The sequence below is a fragment of the Artemia franciscana genome, chromosome 16 (genome assembly GCF_032884065.1).
Source record: "Artemia franciscana chromosome 16, ASM3288406v1, whole genome shotgun sequence".
NCBI classification, from domain to species: Eukaryota; Metazoa; Arthropoda; class Branchiopoda; order Anostraca; family Artemiidae; genus Artemia; species Artemia franciscana.
In genome coordinates, this window is record NC_088878.1 from 34,769,048 (window position 1) to 34,794,474 (window position 25,427).

The following is a 25,427-nucleotide window of genomic DNA, read 5'->3' on the forward strand; positions in this document are numbered from 1 at the left end:
AGGGAATTGTTAAGCGTTCAAGTTCCGTTTAAGTGCATTGGGATTATTATTGACGAAATTTTATTATTTAAATACCATGTAAAAGCTATAAGTAAAATACTATCGCGGAATTTAGGGATTACTCGCAAATTAAAACAATTTTTTCCTTTATATGTTTTACGGTTATTACATTTTTCTCTGATACATCCGTATATTTTGCACTGTTCGTCTCTATGGCTTGGTACTTTCCCCTCAATGCTTTGCCCAATATGCGTACTGCAGAATAATGCCATTATATCATTTTGTGGAATAGGGAACCGGGATTCGGTCAGGTCAATGTATAGCATAATATAATACCTGCAGCTGGATTGCGTGATTTTTATACACTGGTCTTTATATACAAGTATTATGGGTGCGTTCCAGAATGTTTTACAGGAATATCTCTGGAAAGGTCAAACATTCATTGTCACAGAACTCGGACAGGTGGAGATATTGAGGTTCCTCGCCTAGTTTCAAGTAGGACTACTTTTTCAGTTATTTAAGAGGGAATAAGCTGTGGAATAAGCTTGTTCCAAGGAATCACCCATTAGTCAATTTGAACCTGAGCTGCGGGTGGGGTTGCTTGGTAAGTATACCTTCGAAACAGACTGAGATTGATGGAATTAAAACTGACAATATTTTTTTTTGCTTCGGGACCATGATATTAGGCTTTGTTGTTTTATTGTGTGTGAATTATTTACATGATTAATTTTCGTTACACGGTTACCTTCTGCTTATTATAGATTAAGTTGTTTTTATGTTCTAGATTAACTTGTTTTTATGTTCTTTGTTTATTTTTTTTCTCTTCTATTTTTTGTTCTTTTTTGTAAGTAGCACACCCTCGCAAGCGACGCTTTTGGAGTGCAACTGATTGATTTTGTCTCTGGATTTTGGTTGTTTTTTATTTATAATAAATTGCTATTACTGCTACTATATAGGATGTATATACAGCATTACAAACAGCTATTCAATATTACATAGCTGTGCTTCGGGTGAGTTGGATAGAAAGTACCAAAGGCTTCAAAAAGTCCATTTATTGGACAAAAGGTTTAATTTTTTTACATCTCTTTATTTGGAGGAATTCATTTGGACTAAGCGTGTTGATACCCTTATTGTCGGTATATTGCTATACAAAAGCTAGTATTCAGCATAAAAACCCTGGAATGTTATGTTTTATCTTGAACAGGATATATAAAACAACCAGAAAGTAAAATAGAAAAAACAAAGTTTTCTTAAATGAAAATAGAGGGCTATGGTAAAATCTATAACGACCAGAAATTGTCCATATACATAATTGTCCATGCATATGAAGAGCCTGTCACCATCTCAAACTCGTTGCATACACTAAATCCTGGCCTTTTTGTCACTGCGAACGACCAGAAATTGATTAAGAAAAGATGACAGTTTTTTTTCAAACCTAAGTAAAGGGCGACAAAAGGAAATGGTCCTATATACGAGGATACTGCCACCACCTCAACACCCGCTGTATACGCGGTCCTATATACGAGGATACTGCCACCACCTCAACACCCGCTGTATACGCTAAAGTGTGGATTTTTCCTCAATGCTTGGAAAATGAAAGGGCTTATGTATCTGCGCTTGCTTTATATCGGGGAATTTAGCTTATTAAAATGTTTTAATGGACGTATTATATAGAATATATGGATTATACGAAAATTTCTATCATTTTGATAGAGCTGTACACTTCCCAATAGCGAATATTATAAGTAAACAATGGGTAAAGCTCACAACTTGCAGCCACTCCCCCAGGGGCTGTGGGGGATTAAGTTATTCTCAAAGACATATTTATTAGATTTTTCGACTATGCTAAACAAAAGGGTTATCTCAAAATTTTGATCGGGAGACTTTGGGAAAAAATGAGCGTGGGAAGGGGCCTTGTTGCCCTCCAATTTTTGGGTAACTTAAAAAGCACATTAGAGCTTTGAATTTCTGTTCGAATGAGCCCCCTCGCGATATTCTAGGACCACTGGGTCGATACGATCACTCCTGGGGAGGAAAAAAAACTAAACAGAAAAAAACATAAACACACATCTTTGATCTTTCTTCTGGTAAAAAAATACAAAATTCCCCATTTTTTCATATAGGAACATGAAACCTCTACATTAGAGTTCTCTGATACGCTGAATCTGATGGTGTGATTTTCATTAAGATCGTACGACTTTTAGGGATAGTTTCCCCATTTTTTTTTAAAATAAGGCAAATATTCTCTGGCTTGTTACTTTTGATGGAAAAGAGTAAACTTGATGAAACTTATATATTTGATAAAAATTCAATTCTTTCGATGTATCTATTGGTATAAAGATTTCCTTTTTTTGGAGTTTTGGTTACTACTGAGCCAGTTGCTCCTTACTTTCAGTTCGTTACTACGAACTGTTAGGAAAAAACATGACAATTATGAAAAGGTACCGTTATAAGTATAATTAAAAGCATGAAAATTATGATAAATATAGAGATAGTACATAACTTTAAGAGTCTAAAGTTTAAACCTAGTACAGTTTGAAGAATAATACAAACTTGGGTGGTTACAATGAGAGAAGTAAAACTTCCATTCCCTTCACTGGCTCTAGGCCTGCGTCTTTTTAGCCCCTCCCTCTTCCAGCTCTTCAAAAAATTCACAAATTCAGCCTATTCCGAAGAAACAATATGTTATAGGCATAGATTTCATTTCATTCCATAATCCCCCCCTGTTTCTACTTGAGATACAAAACCCTCGTTAGCAATTCTATTAAGATTTGAGACTTGAAGAGACTCTATTTCGATCCTGAAGAGACTTGACTCAATCCACAAGCGTGCATTGAAAATTATTGGAAATGTAGACGACTATCCGTCCCTTGGTTCCCTTTACCGTCTGTCGTGTTCAGTTTTTGTTTTTAAATTTTTATCTGGTTTACTCCCATCTCCCTTCCACAATCTGTTTCGGTTGATATCTGAACAACATAATCGAAACACGCGCTCTGCTTTTGACCTTCAAGCGAGACGAACTCCAACAGTACGTTCAGATTTTTCCCCGGATGTAGCATGTGCAAAAGTGTGGAACATGCTTCCAAATGAGCTGAGATGTAGTAGCTCCCTCGTGTCTTTCAAAAATAATTTAAATAAATATTTAGTGAAAGGTCAATAAGTGAAAGATAAAAAAGAAAGATAAATTAAATTGGATGAAGTTTAGATTTTTTAGTTAATTTAGGTGAGGTGGTTGTATGTCCAGGGAGGGAGGGAGGAACCCTATGGTTAAGATTTAAAAAAATTAAATAATGGGGAGGCGTGTGGTTGTGTCGAAGAGTGAAGTGGGAGCCGTACTGCGTGTTAGTGAAGAATCTTTTATATTTATGGGTCTCAACGTGAGTTTTGTCACAGAGCAGTGTATTTTAAGTTTAGTTATTTCTTTTTTTAACCAAACCCGATTGAACCTAAACCTAAATTTTGATTCATTACGACTGTATTCAAAATATTATGATTATTATCATTACGATTATAAGTTTGGATTCCAACGCCAAAACGAAATCAATAACAGATGTTCAGTATGAAATTAGAAAAATTCAAAATAGAAAACAAACTTTTAAATTCCTTTGTTTTACCAGTAAAAGCTTACATTTTTTAACTGCGCTGATAACCATAGGATAAGATAAAATGAACCAACCCAATCGATAGAGCTTACCTAATTTTAGGAGTGCAAATTCGCAAAAATATAGTCGGAAATTAACTTTACCCCCTGTCCCGTGATGTATACATATATACCCTGAGTTGTACATGTGCATTGAATTTTCCTTATTTTACTCTATTCTCCCAACTCAATGTTTTGTCAAAATAACGAGAAATTCATTGCATATATACAATTCAGGATATATATTTATACATTGGGGGGGGGGATTTCTTAGCTATCTCATTAGTGAGTTGATCCGAAAATTTACCAAGTATTTTTTTTAATCTAGAAAGACATTTTTTTTTTACTTTTCAACGAATAAACCAAGAAATTGTTTTCAGAATCTAGAGAGGGAGCATCTACCCCTCCCCCAATTGGTAACCCTCTTTAATATTAGGGAGGTATAATATGTATACAATTTTGTATAATATGTATACTGTATAATTAATATTAATTGATTCTAAATTAAAATTATGAATCTTATTATAAATATCATGCCTTTGAGATACCGCATCCACTATCCCTATATAAAGTTCAGTTTTCAATTCAGGAGTAAAACAAGCCAACTAAGAAACAAGTGAAATAGAATAATGTTGACTAATAATTATATAAGAAAACAATCATAGAACTGACTAAAAACTATATGGAAAAAAACAAATAGGTAACATAAGTTGCCATATTTAAAAAAAATATCACCGAGCTTCTCTATAGCTCGGACTCAAGGAGTCTTACCCCCCCCCCTCTCAAAGGTCCTGCTTACATCTAAAGGAAATTGAAACAGGGGAAACATGCCTTTGACTAACTAAAGTTACAGTAGGATGCCCAAGGACACATGCCATCCCATAGAAAAGTTTATTACATACCTGTAAACAGAGGGACACGAAATTTTTTTCCTTCGGGAACTGATCAGATTCGAATTCAAGGAAACTTGTGGAATTCAAAACTGCTACTAAACTGAATTTTATTTAATGACAACTCAAATCTGCATGCAAATATAGCTCCTTAAAACATTAATTTGCCTGAACTAGTCAAAAGTATATTAAAAAAACAAAACTAGCCAACTAACTGCCAATGTAATCAACATTCAATCTACAGGCCATTTTTGCAAATCTACTTTGAATAATAAGCTGGATTCAAATATTTAACATGCAGATCTTCCTGCCCTAGATTGTATTCAAAGAGGTCAACTATGACATTGTGTATTCCCTAAGTGAAAGGCATATGCACAGGAAACAGTCTGGATGAAGGAGGATAAGTTCGACAAGACCCTCTAAGAAAGTACCAAAGGCAGATCTAGAGCAAAATTAAGGGGGGAGAGAATGTGACAAGGGTGCCAATAATTGACAAGTTAATTTTTTAAAGAGATAGAAAAAACCAGTGAGGGCGCCAGATTTTTTGGGGGGTAGGGGCCACGGTCCACCCTGCTCCCCCTAGACCAACCCCAGTGGTGTTGATAATTAACAGACATGTTAATTCACGTATGTAGTATACAAGCAAGGACTTAGGGGAATGGGGTTTGGTCAAGAACCCTTCACGAAACAACCAGCGATAATACAACAGTTTTGACACGTTTCCACCTCCCAAAGTAAGTTTATTTTTTTTTAAGAGATGGAAAAACAAATGAGGGTGCCAGAATCTTTTTTGGGGGGTAGGGAGCCGCGGTCCACCCTGTTCCCCCTGGATCAACCCCAGTAGAGTACGTAATTAACAGACATGTTAATTTTCATATGTAGTATGCAGTCATGTACTTAGGGGAATGGGGTTTGGTCAAGAGCCCTGCACGAAATAACCAGCGATAATACAACTGTTTTGACATGTTCCCACCTCCCAAAATTTCGGTCCAAACTCGTGCCTAAGGAAAGGACCAAACTTTAAGCAGAGGATGGCAAAACAAAACCTAAGCCCCTCCCCCGGCCGGCATGCACAGGGGCGCCAATAACTTACAAGTTCATTTTTTCAAAGAGAAATAGTAAAAAAACAAATGAGGGCGCCAGAGTCTTTTTTGGGGGTAGGGGCCATGGTCCACCCTGCTCCCCCGGATCAACCCCCTGTAATGTACGTAAATTAACAGGCACGTTAATTTACATATGTCGTATGCAGGCATGTACTTAGGGGAATGGGATTTGGTCAAGAACCCCTTACAAAATAACAAGTAATAATACAACAGTTTTGACACCTTCCAACATTCCAAAATTTATTTCCAAACTCATACCTAAGGAAAGGTCCAAGCTTTAAACAGAGGATGGAAGAACAAACCTAAACCCCTTCCCCCAGCCGGCATGTACAGGGGTAGGGTATGAAAAGATGGCACCAGGAAGCTTCGGAAGAGCTCCCTTGAAAAATGTCAAGTATTTATGATTATGCATTCCCATGCTTGTTAGGTTATTCGCCTGTCTATGGTCCCCCGCCAAGAAAAATTCAAAACTCTTACATCTTCTCCTGGGTAGCCTACGCCCTTATCAAGCCCAAAAGAAAGGGTGGCTGAGCAAATATTCATTAGGCTGTTCAATTTTAACAACTTTCTCTCCAAAAATGATATCATTATCATCGGTCATGCATTTTAATGTCATTATATATGTTAATTACTGAAACTTACGATGGTGATGACATAGCTTGAAAGTCACATTAGAATAATATATTCAATTTATTTCAACTAGTAAAATCTGTCCTCAGGTTTATCCTAATAGGTAAAATAGTATATATAGGAAATAGTATGTTATAGGAAAAAAGAAATCACCAGTGCAACAGCACAAACACAGAAACAAACCCACACCATAAAACCAAACATAAAAATATAAACTATAAAAAATAATAATGAATACTGAATAATAAATAATAGATAATATAAATAAAAAATTACCATATAAACAAAAAAGAAAGACAGAAGGAGAAAGGAAGACTGTTTTCTTTTTTAGTAATGAAAATAGATCATCACTTTAACACGGCCTTAGCCCTACACATCCATCCAATTACATAGGTCAAACAATAATCAACCGCAAAGAACAATCCATGAGCAGGCAGTTAAATAAAGGCATATAGACAGAAAACGTGACATAAGTATAGATGTTACAGTGAATGTCCGTAAATTGGTGATTATCGACATTCACTAGTGAATGTCCGAAACATCTTTTTCACCGTAACCCCTACTCCCTGAAGACGACCGCAGTCTAACAATTCTTAATCCAATTCTCACTTGTCTTTGAATCCTGTTCTCCCAGTTATTATAATAAAAAAAAAAAGGTAAACTAATTTTGCAAACTTTGTAACCACTTAAGTAAGAGAATGATACTCTAAGTAATAAAATTGTTTATTTAAGTAAGAGAATAATAATTTTACTGTTAGGGAAACGGGCAGTACCCATACACTTGTTTGTAGTGAAGACACCATTCATTAGAAGTAAATAACCCTAATTCTTTCAGAAAGAATTGAGGAAAAAAACTTTTCGAAAGTTTTTTTTTAATTAATTTTTGTTCGTTTTCGATTGTAAAAAGTTTCAAGTTTTACAAAACTCCTTATCTAAAAATAAGATTTTTTCAAAATCAAACTTTCATCAAAGTATCAAAGTAAAGAAAGGGTCAAAGTTAGCAAGGTGCCAAAGTAAACAAAGCATAAAAGTAACAATAAGCAACTTGCACAACTTACAACCCTTGCTCCATAAACGGAATTTACCACGTAAATCACTAAATCAAGTATCAAATGTGCCCTGGGGGCACATTTGACAACACTTACCCTTCGATTTTGGGGGTGGGGTTTTATCCCTGGATTTTTTTTTAATATCTTTGGTCTATTTCGAACAAAATGACTATATAAAAATTTGATTAGACACATTTGGGGAAAAGAAGGTTGGGAGGGAGGGGGCTTGTCACCAGCAGGCCACTTTTGACTCTTAAAGGGTGAATTAGAAGATTATACACCCTCCAAAGATTATACAACCACCTCTTCCATAAAAACTGTATATGCCCCCAAAGCATAAGTTACAAACTTTCCCCTGGCTCTGGGCGGGGGGTATGTTGACAAAGAAGTTTTTGTTATCTTATTGCTGGACTATTTCAAACAAACTCGCTATCTCATAATTTTAATTTGGGGAAAAAAGGTATTTGTGTCAGGGGAGGGGTGGATGCCCTCTGTTAAGTTTTGACTCATAAAAAGGTAACTAGAACTTTCAATTTCCGATCAAATGAGCCACCACTGAAGTTTATACAGCCACTCCATTTAAAAAAATGGCGAACTATTTTTAACAAAATGGCTCTTTTCTTGGATGCATTTGGGAAAAAGGAGCATGCGAGGGGGGGGGAGCTAGTTGCACTCCGATCTCTTTTTGAGTATCAAAAACTAAACTAACACTTTCAATTACCAATCAAATGAGCATTCTATGAAGTCAAGCATCCCTTCCATAAGAACTATATATGCCCCCAGGGTATAAATTACAACACCTGCCCCTGTGGGGTTGTGTTGAACCCGGAGTTTTTGTTATTTGATCTTTGGACTATTTTTAAAAAATGGCTATCTTAAAGTTCTTATTGAATGTGTTTGATGAAAAAAGGGCATGGAGGGAGGGAGGGGTAGTTGCCCTTCAATGTCTTTTGACTCTTAAAAAGTGAACAAGAACTTTCAATTTCCAATCAAATGAGCCCTCTGAAGTTTATACAAGCATCCCTTCCATAAGAACCATATATGCCCCCAGGGCATAACTTACAATGCCTGCCCCAGGGCCTTGGGAGGGGGGGTGTTGATACTGGAGTTTGTGTTATATGATCTTTGAGCCATTTTAACAAGATGATATCTCAAAATTTCTTTTCAGGTGCATTTGGCAAATAAAGGATGTTAAGGGAGGCTAGTTGCCCTCTGATCACTTTTGACTCTTAAAAAGGGCCCTAGAACTTTCAATTTCCAATCAAATGAACCCTCTCTAAAGCTTATACAAACATCCCTTCCATAAGAACCATATATTCCCCCAGGGCATAACTTACAATGCCTGGCCCAGGGCCCTGGGGGGTTGTGTTGACACTGGAATTTTCGTTATATGATCTTTGAACTATTTTAACAAAATGGCTATCTCAAAATTTTTGTCAGGTGCATTTGGCAAATAAAGGGTGTGGGGGGGCTGTTTGCCCTCTGATCACTCTGAACTCTTAAAAAGGGCACTAGAACCTTTAATTTCCAATCAAATGAGCCCTCTCTGAAGTCCATACAAGCATCCCTTCCATGAGAACCATATATGCCCCCAGGGCAGAACTTACAATGCCTGCCCTAGGGCCCTGGGGATTGTGTTGACACTGGAGTTTTTGTTATATGATCTTTGAACCATTTAAAAAAAATGACTATCTCAAAAAATTTTATCAGGTGTATTTGGTACATAGAGGGTGTGGGGGGGGGGGGCTAGTTGCCCTCTAATCACTTTTGACTCTTAAAAAGGGCACTAGAACTTCCAATTTCCAATCAAATAAGCCCCCTCTGAAGTTTATGTGATGACCCCTTCCATGTAAAATGCCTCTGGGAAAAAAATAATAATAAAACATCGGAGCCATGTCGCCTTTACTATAGGCCACAATATAGTGTTGCCTCTGATTTAGAATGCAGTGTAAAGTCAAACAAAAGACAATATCATGCTTTCTCCAATTATATAGAATGGTAAAAAGTCATACGTGTGACTTTTTATGCCTCATTCTTTTATAGAACAAGCAAAAATAAAGTCATACAGATGACTTTTTATACTTCATTCTTCTACAGAGCAAACATAAATAAAGCCATACAGATGACTTTTTATACTTCATTCTTCTACAGAGCAAACATAAATAAAGCCATACAGATGACTTTTTATAACTCTCACAACTATAGAGCAATCATGAATTAAGTAATGCAGGTGACATTTTATATCTCATACCATTGTAGAGCAACCATGAATAAAACCCTACAAGTGACTTTTTATACATCATAATTTTATAGAGCAAACACAAGTAAAGTCATATATACCTTATATATTTGTAATTATATATTTGTATTTCTAGAGAAAAGATTATCATTACTTATATATTTTTAAAAATCCAGCTGCAGCCAGCAATGACCCCTGATGTGGAGGGGCTCTTTTCACTGTGAAGAAGCTTGCATAAATGAACTTCATAAGCACAATAGTTTACAAAAACAATTAAGTTTCATGGTGGGTGAATGTAAATCAAGCAGTCAATTTTATGAGAATGTTATTAAAAAATATCAATTTAAATTGTATTCTGTTTTTAAGCAGGCTTTGTGGAACATTTATTCGCTTAAATAGGCTAACAGGTGTTTGGCTTTTATTTGTTTTTAAACTGAAGAAAGTCTGGGCTATCTAGTTCAAAAATGATTTGTTAAAAATGATTTGTTCAAAAATGATTTGTTAAAAATGATGTTCATTTCTAAAAATGATGATGATTTCTAAAAATGATGATTGAATAATGATGATTTCTGAATAAATGGTTCATTGAATGAATAAATGATGAATGAATAAATGATGATTTCTAAAAATGGTTCATTTCTAAAAATGATGTTCATTTCTAGTTCAAAACTGATTTGTTAAAAATGATGTTCATTTCTAAAAATGATGATGATTTCTAAAAATGATGATTTCTGAATAAATGGTTCATTGAATGAATAAATGATGAATGAATAAATGATGATTTCTAAAAATGGTTCATTTCTAAAAATGATGTTCATTTCTAGTTCAAAAATTATTTGTTAAAAATGATGTTCATTTCTAAAAATGATGATGATTTCTAAAAATGATGATTGAATAATGATGATTTCTGAATAAATGGTTCATTGAATGAATAAATGATGAATGAATAAATGATGATTTCTAAAAATGGTTCATTTCTTAAAATGATGTTCATTTCTAGTTCAAAAATGATTTGTTAAAAATGATGTTCATTTCTAAAAATGATGATGATTTCTAAAAATGATGATTGAATAATGATGATTTCTGAATAAATGGTTCATTGAATGAATAAATGATGAATGAATAAATGATGATTTCTAAAAATGGTTCATTTCTAAAAATGATGTTCATTTCTAGTTCAAAAATGATTTGTTAAAAATGATGTTCATTTCTAAAAATGATGATGATTTCTAAAAATGATGATTGAATAATGATGATTTCTGAATAAATGGTTCATTGAATGAATAAATGATGAATGAATAACTGATGATTTCTAAAAATGGTTCATTTCTAAAAATGATGTTCATTTCTAGTTCAAAAATGATGTGTTAAAGATTTGAGATGTGAAAAATGGTGTTAAAGAATAATACTAAAAAATTAAACTTCAATACAAAGAGTAAGGGATGATGGGGTTGCCTAAAAAAATTCTTTATACCTGAGCAAAAGAATAGTGTAATTTACTGCTATTTAGAATGCAGTATAAAGTTAAACAGAAGACAACATCATACTTTCTCTAACTATTTAGAATGATAAGAATCATACAGAAGACTTTGAAGACAATATCATGCTTTCTCCAATTATTTAGAATCATATAGTCATACAGAAGACTTTTTATGGCGCATTTTTTTATAGAGCAAACATAAATAAAGTAATATAGATAACTTTTAATATATAATATAGATACCTCATGCTATTATATACTATTTTTAAAATGCTGAAACCCTGTAGGCAAGTGTGCATTCTCCTGATGAGCCCTTGTGTTGGGTCGACACCTTCAAATTATTTGGAGAATTTAAAGTGCCAAAACCCTATAGGCAAGTGTGTATTTTCCTGATGAGCCCTTGTTTTGGGTGGTCGCCTTTGAATTATTTGTCTTATTTATTGTTTTTAATATTCGGTATATGACAACTTATACTTACTTACAACACGACTGCCTGTCAATGGATTATTCTTTGCGGTTGATTGTGTATGGCTATGCGGTTTGACCTAGGTAATTGGATGGATGAGTAGGGTTAAGGCCTCATTCAAGTACTGATCTATATTAATTACTAAAGTTGGAAAACAGTCTTCCTTTGTCCTTCTGTCTTTCTTTTTTGTTTATATGTTATTTATTTCTATATTATCCATTATTCATCATATTTTATACATTTTTCATTTTTTAATATTCATTATTATTTTTTATAGTTTATATTTTTTATGTTTGGTTTTTTGGTGTACGTTTGTTTCTGTGTTTGTGCTGATGCACTGGTGATTTCTTTTCAAACAGTTTGTGGTAACAAACTGTAGTAAGGAGCAACCCGGCTCAATAGTAAACACAAGTTTAAAAAACAGAATTTTGATACTAATAGATATATCAGAAATAGACTCTTATGCTGATCTTAAATATATAAGTTTCATCCACTTTAGTCTTACCCATCAAAAGACACAAGCCTGAGAAAATTTACCCTATTTTGGAAAATAGTGGGAACACCCCCTAAAAGTCAGGTGGTTACCTGGGAGGATCTTTCTATGGAGTAATTTATCATGAGGAATGAGAATTTCCATGAAGGGGGCGGGCACAGGATTTTCTAGTATTATTAAAAAAAAAACAATGAAAAAATAAATTTAAAAAAATTTTCACCTGGAAGCAATGAGTAAGATTAAAACTTAAAAATATTATGTATATAAGGATGCTTGTCTCCTCTGCAATACCTTGCTCTTAAAGTATTTTTAGTAATTTTAACTATTTATTCTATGGCCTTTGTGATTCAGGGGTCATTAAAGAGCAAGGTATTTAAGAGGGGACAAACCCCCTAATATACATAATAAAAACACACAAATATAGACGTTCGTTACATAAGTTAATTTGTAAGGTATGCATGTTTATTACTAGCAAAAACCTTTGTACAAAAAATAAAAAACCTAGTTGCATTTTTTAAGTAACCAAAAATTGGGGGGCGACAAGGCCTCCTCCCCCACCCCTTTTTTTATAAAAATCATCCAATCAAAACTATAAGAAAGCCATTTAGCCAAAAAAAAAATAATATGGAAATTTTGTTTTAATTATTCATGTGCAGTGAGCCAAAATCAAAACATGCATTAATTCAAAAAGGTTCAGAAACAGAAATTATTCTGTATGTGAAAGGGATTGTCCCCTCTACAAGGCCTTGCTCTTTGCACTAAAATTTTTTTTATTGTTTTAAAAAGTAGTTTTGCAACAAAGGTAAAGAGTGGGGCATTGCAGAGGGGACAACCCCTTTCATATACAGAATTATTTCTGTTTGTTTTAAGTATTAGTGTAACTCCTTACTTGCAGTTAAAAAAAAACTTTTTTTTTTATTTAATTTCATTATAGAGCAAACATGAATAAAGTCATATAGATGACTTCTTATACCTCATACCATTATAGAGTAAACTTCAATAAAGTAATACAGATGATATTTTATGCCTCATACTATTATATTGTCTATAGGTAACTTTGCATTAACAACTTGTTGGCACTGAAATAAAGTCTATTTTTGGTATTAAAAAAAAAACAAAAAAACTAGCAATGCTGTTGTTTTGAAAGAACAGAAAGTTACCTGTTTTGACTTCTTAATCCTTTCTTGATAAACGAGTGAGACAGTATAATCTTAGGCAGCTACATAATGAAATGTTGCATAAAAAGACATCTGTTTGACTTTTTGCAGTTTATTATAATCTTAGGCAGCTACATAATGAAATGTTGCATAAAAAGACATCTGTTTGACTTTTTGCAGTTTATTATAATTTTAGGCAGCTACATAATGAAATGTTGCATAAAAAGACATCTGTTTGACTTTTTGCAGTTTATTATAATCTTAGGCAGCTACATAATGAAATGTTGCATAAAAAGACATCTGTTTGACTTTTTGCAGTTTATTATAATCTTAGGCAGCTACATAATGAAATGTTGCATAAAAAGAAACCTGTTTGACTTTTTGCAGTTTTTTATATAAGTGGGGTAATACACTGTCTTCTGTATGACATTTTAATGCATCATATATGTTTAATGAGAGAACCAAAGAAGTCATCTGTCAGACTTTATTCATACTGCTCAATAACAAAATCATATCCTATATTAAAAATACATCTGTTTGACTGTATTTAGGCTAGTCAATTGTATTACAAGGTAAAGTCTGGTTCTTGTTATGACATCTGTATGACTTTTGTTGTTTTCTCTGTGTATCAGTGGGTAACATGATTCCCTCTGCAGCCTATGATATTTTAGACATATATACAGTATTGGGCAGTACTTCAAGTACTTGTACTTATAGTACTATTTAAGCACAAAATCAAGGTACTCGAGTTTTACTGAAGTGCATTCTTCCTGGAGTACTTAATAGTTAAGTAAAATAAGTAAGTACTTGAAGCTCCGAAGTACCAATAAATTCTTAAGTAGGCTACTTTCAAGTACCCTCCTAAATACATTCTGCTTCAATGGAATTACTTCTGTTTTTTACAGAAAAGAATTTTTCAAAAAAGGGAATTTCAAGACTCAAAAATAGTAGAATTTTAGGATTTGGCAAAAACTGTTTGAACAAATTTTTCTTAAAGAAAAATGTTTCTTTGGTAGCGTTTACCTGACAATCAAAAGCCTTCAGAAAAAACTGATGTAGCTCAAGCAGTCTGTGAAGTATTCTGCTCCATTGGCTAGTGTACTACTAGACAGTGTTGACTGGCAGTTTAGCTTTTTAGGGGGCTCTGTCCAAAGCTGCAAAGACTACATCCTTGCAACACACAGCATGCCCATGTTCAAAAACAAAATATTCCTTGACAGCTGGAAAGAAGCAGTTGCAACAATGTTGGTTGAGGAGGCTAAAATGATGAGAACAAGTGATTCTGATGATGACAAGTCCAGCCACTTGCCAGGTGATAGTTTCTATGAATTCTCAGATGATGAAAGCAAATTCATCACAGTCTAACTCTGCAGTTAACAAAGTGAAGACAGAGGTTTTGCAATTTCTAGGAGACAAACGGAGGGACCTTTGCGTTCTAAAGGATCACCCTCATGTGCGGCAAGTTTTTTGAAAGTACAACTGTATTGCCATCTGCAGCTCCTGTTGAAAAGACTTATTTTCAACTGGAGGATCTGTTTTGTCTCCATGAAGGAATTTGCTAGGAGACATCAGGCTTCAGTGCTAAAAGCATATCCCCAGTATCCATATTTCCACCAGAAGACAAATCACTAACCTTGAGCAAGGGAGGCTATACTTCTTTCAATGTTTCTTGGCTTAGAAAAGTGCAGTTCATACTAAATGGAAAAAAAAAACACTCATTGAAGAATTGCTAAAACTACCTAGAATCCTTTACTTAGCTACTTTGGTAGACTATTGGATGGCTTTTGTCAAGTGGATACATATGGCACTGTTGCTGTTTAAAACTAATGTTCAAAAAAGTGGAGCTCTGCTGTCTTTTGTGGTGTTTAATTATTTATTTAAACTGCATAATGCCTTTTTTATATGACTTTATTTTATTTTCATTATACAACTAGATATAACTGAGCTAGTAATGGTGCTAGTAGAGTTGTACTTAAGTAGTACTTGAAGTACTACTCAAGTACAAGTTCTGTACTTAAATCTCAAATACTACTTAAGTACAATTGTGGCCTGGTACTTAATACTTGATAATTAAATACAAAAATTGGAAATACTTAATACTTAAGTTCAAATTTGAAGTACTTGTCACAAGACTGTATATACATCAAAAGAAGAATACCCAAAATTCATCAGTATAACATTATTTGTCCTTTTCTATAAAAATTTGATGTTTAAAAAGTCACACAGAAGACTTTGTTTTCATTCTCTACGTTTAGAGAAAACACAATAGGCTATTGTCTTTTGTCTGAGTTTATAGTATACTTTCTATGTAAGATTGAATAACAATATTTGTTGCTTTGAGCATAAAGGGCCAATAACTATAATAGTCAAATGTTGCTCACCTGTTCTCATAAATGACCTACCAATACTGTGAAAATACCACTCAACACCTTTTTTATACTCTTTCTGAATATAATAATTGTTTTTGCTGCAAATTCAATTTTACCAGTAAATTGAATCAGTGATGACAGAATTGTGGATCAATAAATGCATAGTAAATATATAATATGGGCTAGCCTATATATTTTGGTACCCTAAGATTACAAATAAATTTGTAACAAAACTGATTATTACTTTGAGAAAAAGCATAAAAAGGCAATGAGTGGTATGTTCACATTATCCATAGGCCTATGTCATTTATGTTAACTGCTCAATATTTACCAGGATACATAGCCTACCTCAAAATATCTTCTCATGGGACCATTAAGGCTCTGGATTCATTTCACCTTCATCAACTACTTTCTAAACAGGCCAAAGTCCTTATTTAGAATTTTAGCTTCAGTTGTTTAAAATCTAAAGTTTCAGAATTTCATCAAACAGCAAAAAGCTGCAAATAGGCTATAACAAAAATTACAAGAATAAACACAAGTTTTATTGAAAATAATAAGGTAAAATTCTAGTTGAGTGACTTCTTGCTATCTCAGAAAGGGGTTAGGTTAGGAAAATGAAACTTTCAGGGATGGGTCTACAGGCTAAAGTATGTTCCAAGAAGGTATTTTAAAGTACCCACCTCCACTCCTTCTCCCTTTAGAGAGCCCTGAAATTTGCCTAAATGACAGGTCTACACCTATTGAAATTTTGACAAAACAACGTTTTACCTTAATTTTCAGCTACTAATTGCTTTTTCTCTGCCTTTAGTTCTGAAAATGCAATTCCTGTTATTTGAGTAGAATTCTGAACCATATCAATACTTTTTTTCAAAATTTAGGAAAGGTATTTGCATATCTTTAAAACCTTATAAATTAGGATTGAGCAAAGTTGTGAAGCAGAAAACAATTTTGTTGTACTTCATTCAAGCAGAAGATCTATTTTGTAAGATTTCACTTTTATAACACACATATTTTTGAAGGTCATCAAAGGCCAGGGCCCTCTAGAGGGAGAAGAACTGGGAATACCTTCCCGGGACATACTTTAGCCTGTAGACCCATCTCTGAAAATTTCATTTTCCTAACCTAACCCCTTCCTGAGATAGCAAGAAGTCAATCAACTAGAATTTTACCAATAACCTGACATTAACATTCTCAAGAAATTTGAAATGGATTCAAATAATTGCTTATGTACTCCTGGACCAGGTACCTTTGTAGTAAGTTCTAGTGAATTACATGATGTTAAATGAAAGCTTAACAAAAGACAGTCCATGGGTTATGATGGCATATGCACCCTTCATTTACAAAATGGGTCTGATAAGCTTATGTGTCATCTTTCTTTGTTGTACCAAATGGTTTTTTTGCTGCAGTATAGTTCCAGATTCTTTTTGTGTTGGTCTTATTTCACTGATTCTAAACAAAGGGAAGGATCCATCTGAATGCTCATTGTATCAACCTATAACTGTTTCAAGTGTTTTTCCAAAGGTGTTGAATTACTTATAATCAATTACTTATGTTCTTTCTATTACATGCCTCCTCACCAAATTGGCTTTCAGCCTAACCTTGGTTGCTTCCATGCTCTAAAATGTCTGTGCAATTTGTTGATTGATGCAGATGAATCCAGTGGTACTCTAGCACTTGGAACATACAATGTTAGTAAAGCATTTGATTTGTTGTTGTATCCCCAAGCTTTTGAACTGTGGTGTATTGCTAGAATTAGTTAGACCTCTTTTGTACATGTACTGCCATATGAAAGCATAAATACATATACCTGGAAGCAACTTGCTGACTGATTATATACCAATTCATATTGGGGTTAAGCAGGGTACAGTTACTTCTCCCACGGTTTATAGTAATGCAACGCTTCCAGCTCAGTGCCAACTTTCTTTGTGCTGTATATATAAAGGTACTGATTTGGCAATATTATGTTATGCAGATTACCTTAAATTTACCTTAAATTGCAGCTTGGAGCAATATAAGGATTATCCATCCTTGTGATGCTCCATGAGAAAAAAAAAGAATTTGTTTGGTGTAGATTGTGGCTGTTAGATTAGACTCTTGTGGAGGACTCTACAGCTTCCCAATTGTAAAGGAACTCCTGGCAGAGCCATTCCCTATCAAGGTGGGACTTGAACATGTCAATTGAAGTAGCAGAAACTGTTTCTTCAGAGAGCTGGTTCCACATATTGATGATTCTTTGGCTGAAGAAGTGGCTTCTATGTCTACTCGTGGAACGCTGCATGGAGAGCTTCAAAGAATGTCCTCTAGTACCAGAATGCAAGGGCTGTGCAAAGAGACCAGGAAGGGTATTTTTAGAAAGGATTTTTTTGGTTAAAATAATGTCACCCCTTTTCCATCGGTATGTCAGCATTGGCAGATGATGTTTTTAATATTAGTAGGACTACCAGTGGGCTAGAAAATTTTTTTTTGGAGATATGTGAAAACTACAGTGATATTAGACTTTCCCTAAATGCTGAAAAATGTGATGTTTTGATTTTTAATTAAATAAATGTGACTAGATCAGATGATATATCTATAGATCTGAATGGTACAGAAGTAAAGCCTTGTGTTAAGTCAAAATATCTTGGCCTTCCTATTGGAAAAAATCTGAAGAAAACTAGGCTATTGATGCTAGAAAGTACAGAAACAAAAATCCATCATGCATAAGGTACAACTGTTAGTTCTCAGTTTCATTTGAATAGAGCCCATCTTGCAAGGATTTACAATAGTATTGTCCTGCCACATATTCTGTATTTAGTACCATTTTAGGTAAAATTCTAGTTAATTGACTTCCTGCTATCTCAGAAAGGGTTTAGGTTAGGAAAATGAAACTTTCAGGAAAGAATCTACAGACTACAGTATGTCCTGGGAAGGTATTTTGAAGCAACTACCTCTACTCCTTCAACCTCTAGAGGGCCCTGACCTTTGATGACCTTTAAAAATCTGTGTGTTATAAAAGTGAAACCTTGCAAAATAGATCTTCTGCTTAATTGAAGTATAACAAAATTGTTTTCAGCTTCATAACTTTGCTCAATTCTATGTTTTAAAGATATGCAAATACATTTCCTAAATTTTGAAAAAAAACATTGATATGGCTCAAAATTCTACTCAAATAACAGTAATGGCATTTTCAGAACTAAAGGCAGAGAAAAAGCAACTAGTAACTGAAAATTAAAGGAAAATGTTGTTTTGTCAAAATTTCAATAGGTATAGACCTGTCATGTAGGCAAATTTCAGGGCCCTCTAGAGAGAGAAGGAGTGGAGGTGGGTACTTTAAAATACCTTCCCAGGACATACTTTAGCCTGTAGACCCATCCCTAAAAGTTCCATTTTCCTAACCTAACCCATATCTGAGATAGCAAGAAGTCAATCAACTAGAATTTTACCCTATATGTAGTGAATCTGACCATCTTAGGATGAAGCATGTTTTCTTCAAATATGCTAAGTTTCTGTTGTGAGTTCCTTTGAGGACCTGCAATCCCAATTAGAATAAAGAATATAGCTTGTCTGACCTTTGTGCTAAGTTAGCTGAGCTGAATATACACATGTGCAATAAGCAAATTGGCCATGAATGGCAAAATGTTGTTTTTTGATGTGAAATCATTTTTGTTTGTATTTTAGAATGTAATTACGATATGTTGTTTCTTTCTTCGTTTTTTCCTTTTTTTTTCAATGTACTCCATCACTTCATTATTTTGTATGGTTATAAATAAATACATACATACATACAATGTTGATCAGCATTATTGATTAACAAAGTATTCATCAGGAAAAGCCTATACATTTTCTGAGCTAGTTTCAATGATAAACCCACCTATTGACATACAAAAATTTAAACCAAAGTGGGCCAAACTTACAATTTTAATTCAGTGGAAAAGATGTTAAGTAAAATTTTTCTATCGTTTCTTCTTTACAGGTACGCCGGCAAGCATTGACAGTGCGTCTTTACCAGTGAGTAAAAGCATTTTACATTGACTTAACTCTCAGTTCGAGTTTCCAATTTTTATATCTTATTTTCAAATTAAACTGAAAGATTTAAAAATGTATATGAATCTAGAAGAACTACATATCTTCCTATAAGTATAAGAATAATCCTCGGTAAAATTATAGCAGTTTATATAACTGACTTACCAATAAAGTAAACATACCACTTGATGCCTTTTTTTTATGCTCTTTACGAATATAATAATCGCTTCTACCTTAAATTCAAATCTAAGCACTTTTTCAGTTCTTCAAAAAGATGAATTTTCAAAAAGTTATGAAAGTTCATATAACTGAGTTACCAATAAAGTGAACATACCACTTGATGCCTTTTTTATGTTGTTTACGAATATAATAATCGCTTCTACCTTAAGTTCAAATCTAAGCACTTTTTGAGCTCTTAAAAAAGATGAATTTTCAAAAAATTATGACAGTTCATATAACTGACTTACCAATAAAGTGAACATACCACTTGATGCCTTTTTTATGTTGTTTACGAATATAATAATCGCTTCTACCTTAAGTTCAAATCTAAGCACTTTTTGAGCTCTTAAAAAAGATGAATTTTCAAAAAATTATGACAGTTCATATAACTGACTTACCAATAAAGTGAATATACCACTTGATGCCTTTTTTATGTTGTTTACGAATATAATAATCGCTTCTACCACAAATTCAAAATTAAGCACTTTTTGAGCTTTTAAAAATGACGAATTTTCAATTAAAGTATGACTTATCGCTCGTTTTCCACAAAATAATACTACGTTTTCTCAGCACTATCTTTTCCATTATTTTTGAAAAAATAATGCCAAATTTTGCTAAAATTATTGATAAAAAGGTAATTTTAGGTTAGGTTAGGTTAAAAAGTGCTTAAATTTGAATCTAAAGGTAGAAGCGATTATTATATTCGTAAAGATCGTAAAAAAAGGCATCGATTGGTATATTCACTGTATTGATAAGCCAGTTATATGAACTGCTATAATTTTAGCTAATCCTCTTCTACAAAATGAAAAATAAAAATATACAAATGGTTTTTCAAATTTTTTTATAGAAAGTAATGTTTGTAAATGATAGGGTTAGTAGGTAATGATGACCTCACATTGTTCAAGGAGTCCTGGCACACTGGCTTAATTAAGGCCTGTAGGAATTTTCCCTGTTTAATATTGAAGGATCAATTTTAGCTGATGATCGGAGACAGTTTCACATTTTGCATTCTGTTACTTATGTTATTGACTGTGAAATAATTATAAGTTGGCCAAAAAGTATTGACGGTCTATTATATTACAGTAACAGGGGTTTGATATTGCTAAATAGGCATATCAAACTGATAGACTTAAGACATCTAGGACGATAAACTTTTTTTCTGATATGTGGTTTATTTTTATCTGACCAATTATAAACGGGTTTAAAATTTTATTGTAAGCAGCTTATATTACAAAATGGAAACGTTTCTAAAACAGCTATTTCACAATGTCATTTCGAAACAAAGCAAGAGCTACAAATTGTGTAACTATCGAGTTTAATAAAAATTTAAGAGTTATTGCAGATGAAAGATAGCGGCAGGGGTGAAAGATTTTCCTTGGATTGACTCTTGGACATCCTTAAGTTGACTACAACAATTTTTGAGAGGACTAAATAATTCTGGCAAAGCCAGTCAATAAATAAAAAAAAATGATGTATGTCTAAATAACAGGCTTAATAGACCAATAAAGTAGAGATGTGTCATAGATATTACAAAACGAACACCATTAAAGTTATTAATAGGTCTCTTCCTATCCGTATTCTGTCAAAGTCTTGCTCATATAAATCTTAGTTATTGGATTTAGTTTGGGAGACGAAGCTGTTCACTGACTTTTTCTATTTCAAGGTTCCTCCTAGACATGGTAATTTACATATCCCTTGGATTAGCCATTGACAGGATAAATCAAATTATGTTTAGTTTCATAGGTTAGTTTCTCAGTCAGTCGCCGTACTGAGCAGCAGAAACAGGTTTCCATCTTTGAGAATCCTCGGGCTGCTTTCCATATCTGATTGATGGATGACAGCAATACTTTTGCATTATTTTCTAGAAAACAGCGAAATATGAATCTAGGTTTACAACTCTACTACATCCCAAAAGGAACCCAACACTAAATGGAGTAGAAGTGTGACTCTTGTCCCCGTGCTATCCATAGCATCCAAGTCTAGGCCAGATTTCATCAGTTAACTTTCAATTGCTAAGTGTTAGCCCATTCATGAGTAATAGTTTTCTTATTAACCCAACAGACCACAATTTTTCGTCGTAGATAGTTGTTATGAAGGAGTTGCAGCCTTTTCTAAGTAAACTTAGACAGACACTTAAACCGGCAGCTTTGTCTTCAAGAAATATTTAATGTATTAATACTTACTTTACTTAATTAAAAGAACCCTGCATCTGTACAGGTCATACAAAATCCTCTCTTTATTATAATTTTAATTTGGGTTTATTAATTTATTAATTTTATTAATAGATTAATTATTAATTAAAAATTAATTAATTACTTATTAATTAATTATTAATTAATAGAATTAATTATTAATTAAAGAGACTCTCTTTATTAATTTAATTTATTAATTTTATTATAATTTTATTATAATTTTAATTTAACGTTCTCCCGAAGTTCTTGGAATCAAAAGCTCTTTAATTAAAGTAAATACTTCAAATAGCGGAAATGGGATACCATCTTTGACACCTACTTTTCCAATCCTTGGTGCCAACATCGTGTCAAACTCCTCCAAAGAAATTGTGGCTGAGCAAATGTTAAAATTAAATAGGGGTATGTCTGGAACACCAGATGACTTTTTGGGAACATATTTATTGATAGAATCAGCGACGCACTGTCTATACCAATTCAGTACATCTTCTTGACTTGTCAGAAGCTGTATTTTGGATAAGGAGCGTATACTGACTACGATTCCTGCTATCTTTTTGATTAGTATAAATGCGGTTTCGTCGTCCCCTGACTGGTAGCTACTACAAAAAATAACATTGGTCAATATTTGTCAAATATTGATCATATATAAATAAATAAGATGTATACATCTTCAATTTTTAATGAGCTCAAGGGGCGAACCCAGTGATCAGTTGGAAACAGGAACGGATATTTTAAATGAGGTTCGACAGTGCTTGTTAAAAAGGAAAAATAAAGTAGTTTGAATATAAGCTACATTTTTTATTGCCACAACACTGTAAATATGTAATTATAAAATAAAATCGAGCCACCTTTTCTGTTGAGGGCTAGTTTCTCCAAAACGTTTTCTCCATTGATTAGAACATCCCTGTGTATGTATAATAAGGCCAGTCCATTAAGCTGCTCCTCACCTGAGACCCTCCCGGTTTAAGATTCCATTCTTCTCAGGTTAGGAACAGAACACTCGCACATAGTGACATGAATCGTTGAATCAATCATCGTAGAGTTGGGAAAACGTTCTTATTACATTCTTTTAAGCGTGTTATGAAACATTTTGGTGCCACGTTTCCCAACTGTATCCATATTTTCCTCCACAGAGCCAGTTCAGCTTGCAGGCTTCCTCTATAGCTGTCTGTATCAAGATACCAAAAATTGGTCAGAATATTCGATATATCCTCTTTTTCTTCGTCAAGGAAAATATATTGCTGAGGAAACAGATACTGCAGTAACTCTAGCAACTCCCTGTGACTAAGGAATCACTGATGCAGTTGCTACAGAAAGTAGTCCATAAATGGGATAAACACATAAGTCAGGAATACATTTCAGGCTCCTCTGATGGTATTGCGTAAATATTGCTATACGTTCGTTTTGGACCTCATCTTCGCACATCAATGCTGATTTCATAATCTTGACACACCTCAGCCGCTTCAGTAAGTAAATAATAGTAAAATATTTATTACCCGTATTTTTCACATGGAACAAAACGGAGTGCAAGGAAAAAAACAAAAGAAAAAAGAGAAGGAAAACGGAGAGAAATTTAAAACACAACATGGGAAAATACACAATCAAGAACTGTAGAAATGTTTAAGCCAGGGGTGGTTCCATTTTGCCTGGAAATTAGAAATCAGCCGGTTTACCGCGATACTAGGTCTGCGATCCTGTGTTTGTCTATCATATAAGTATTTCTCGTCCACAAGGGGCATCGCAGCAGGAACTTCGCGAACCTAAAATAAAGGGACCGGAGCTTGCGTTTTTGGGTGTCAGTTAATAAATTCCTAAATTGCACGATATATAGAATATGCGGTAGTGCGACAGCGTTATACATATTCGCGAGATGCTTTCGGCATAATAGGAGTCTGCTGGTGATGATAGATTCTTACGTGGTACGGAGTTTTTTCTTGACGTGTTTGACAAGCAGTAGACGAGTTTCGTTAAGGTTACGGCCTATGAGCCGACCCATAAACACAACGTGAGATGAAACGGTAATTGACTCGCTACCCAGCAGGAGGTATCCAGGCTGAGAAGAACTATGAGAAGCACAGGAGCCTGAGATTATAACATCACATGGCTTACTTGGAAGCACACTGGCATTGTTCCCATCTGTATTTTCACAAAACAAAAATTCCTGTGTGAAGATTGTTACATATTACCGGATTATTGAGCATACATTACTCTACATCAATGGGATTAAAACCCATCATGAATTTGGCAAGCTTTTAAGACAGTTTTGTTTATTTTATTTTATAAAATGAATAAATCATTCAATTAATATCCTCATCACAATAAGATTTACAGTTCACGTCATCCTTTTCTATTCCTCGAGATCTATAATAATATCACTCCCATAGGACAAATTTTCTAAATTTTTGTTACCCCTTCTTGATGAGCTCGTGTCAAAACACGACGTGATTTGCTTACAGGAGTATCTTTTTGAGTCAGCTGTGCCTTAGTCTTTTGGATACCAGAGATAAATTCACTTTTTACGCACCTCCTGCAATACAAAATAGCACTTTTGACAGACCGTCGGGAACTCTTGTGACTTACTTGAATTCTACTTTACGTTAGCTGCTTGTAGAATAATGTGATTACTTTCTTACTGTTAAAGTTGATGATATGTTTATCTATAAGGTTTACCTGCCGACTGATTAAAATAATGGTACATCTGAGTGCCTTTTTGTTCTTGCCTCTGAAAAGTTATGTAGAAGCATTTCAAGCATTATTTCTAGTAATTTTGCATGTTCATTTGTTGAAGATTTTAACTGTAACATAACAGCCCCATATGCCCGCTCTTTTCTGACGGGTGAACCATTCGATGAACAATGATATATTGGTGGTTACTAAAGACAAAGATTTCAAATACACATTATCTGGTAAGATTACTTCATTATCAACTAGAACACCTAGAAAATCTTGAGGTTCTTGCTGAAATAATCATTTCGGATCTCGTGAAAGCTTTCAATCTGCTTGATCATGAGACTTTAATCAACGAAGCCCGTGTCATGAAGGTCTCGCATTTTCTATTGTGTACCATCATAAATTTCTTTTCTGTTCGTCAGCAGTGCCTACAACTTGAAAACGGGGAAACGTCCAACTTCCAAGATATCATGTGTAGAGCGGGCCAAGGAAGCAAGTTAGGTCCCATCTTATTTGTGATCCTCATTAACCGACTGATAAGGCAACACAAACAGAGGCATAAATTTGCAAATGATTTTTCGCTAATCCTGCTGCACGTCCTGTTACAAAAGCCCAGGCAACTCTTACCCCGGGTTGCAGAGTCTTAGCATCAAGCTGATCAAGTGAAGCTCCAGCTAAGCCTCGAAAATATCTGCGTAATGTGTATCTACTTCCCGAAGAAGAAGAGCATAGTCGGATCTACACCTTTCCAAGCAAAGAAATCAGTAAAAATACTTGGCATCACATTAAGCGACAATCTCTCGTTCAGAGATCGCATCAGCCCTCTCACAG

General features: G+C 34.1%; 2 protein-coding genes across 3 annotated transcripts in view; one reads left to right on the top strand and one right to left on the bottom strand.

The window, feature by feature from the left end:
- LOC136037379 (kidney mitochondrial carrier protein 1-like) overlaps positions 1-19,461 on the bottom strand; it is a 59,274-nt gene extending 39,813 nt beyond the window's left edge. For both annotated transcript variants that reach the window (XR_010619922.1, XM_065720109.1), the window contains exon 1: positions 19,410-19,461. The gene's annotated coding sequence lies outside the window, so the exon portion shown is untranslated. The remainder of the gene's footprint in view (positions 1-19,409) is intronic.
- The window catches only part of LOC136037384 (IWS1-like protein), a 438,978-nt gene that overhangs the window by 177,536 nt on the left and 236,015 nt on the right, over positions 1-25,427 (top strand). The gene's annotated exons all lie outside the window — the stretch shown is intronic.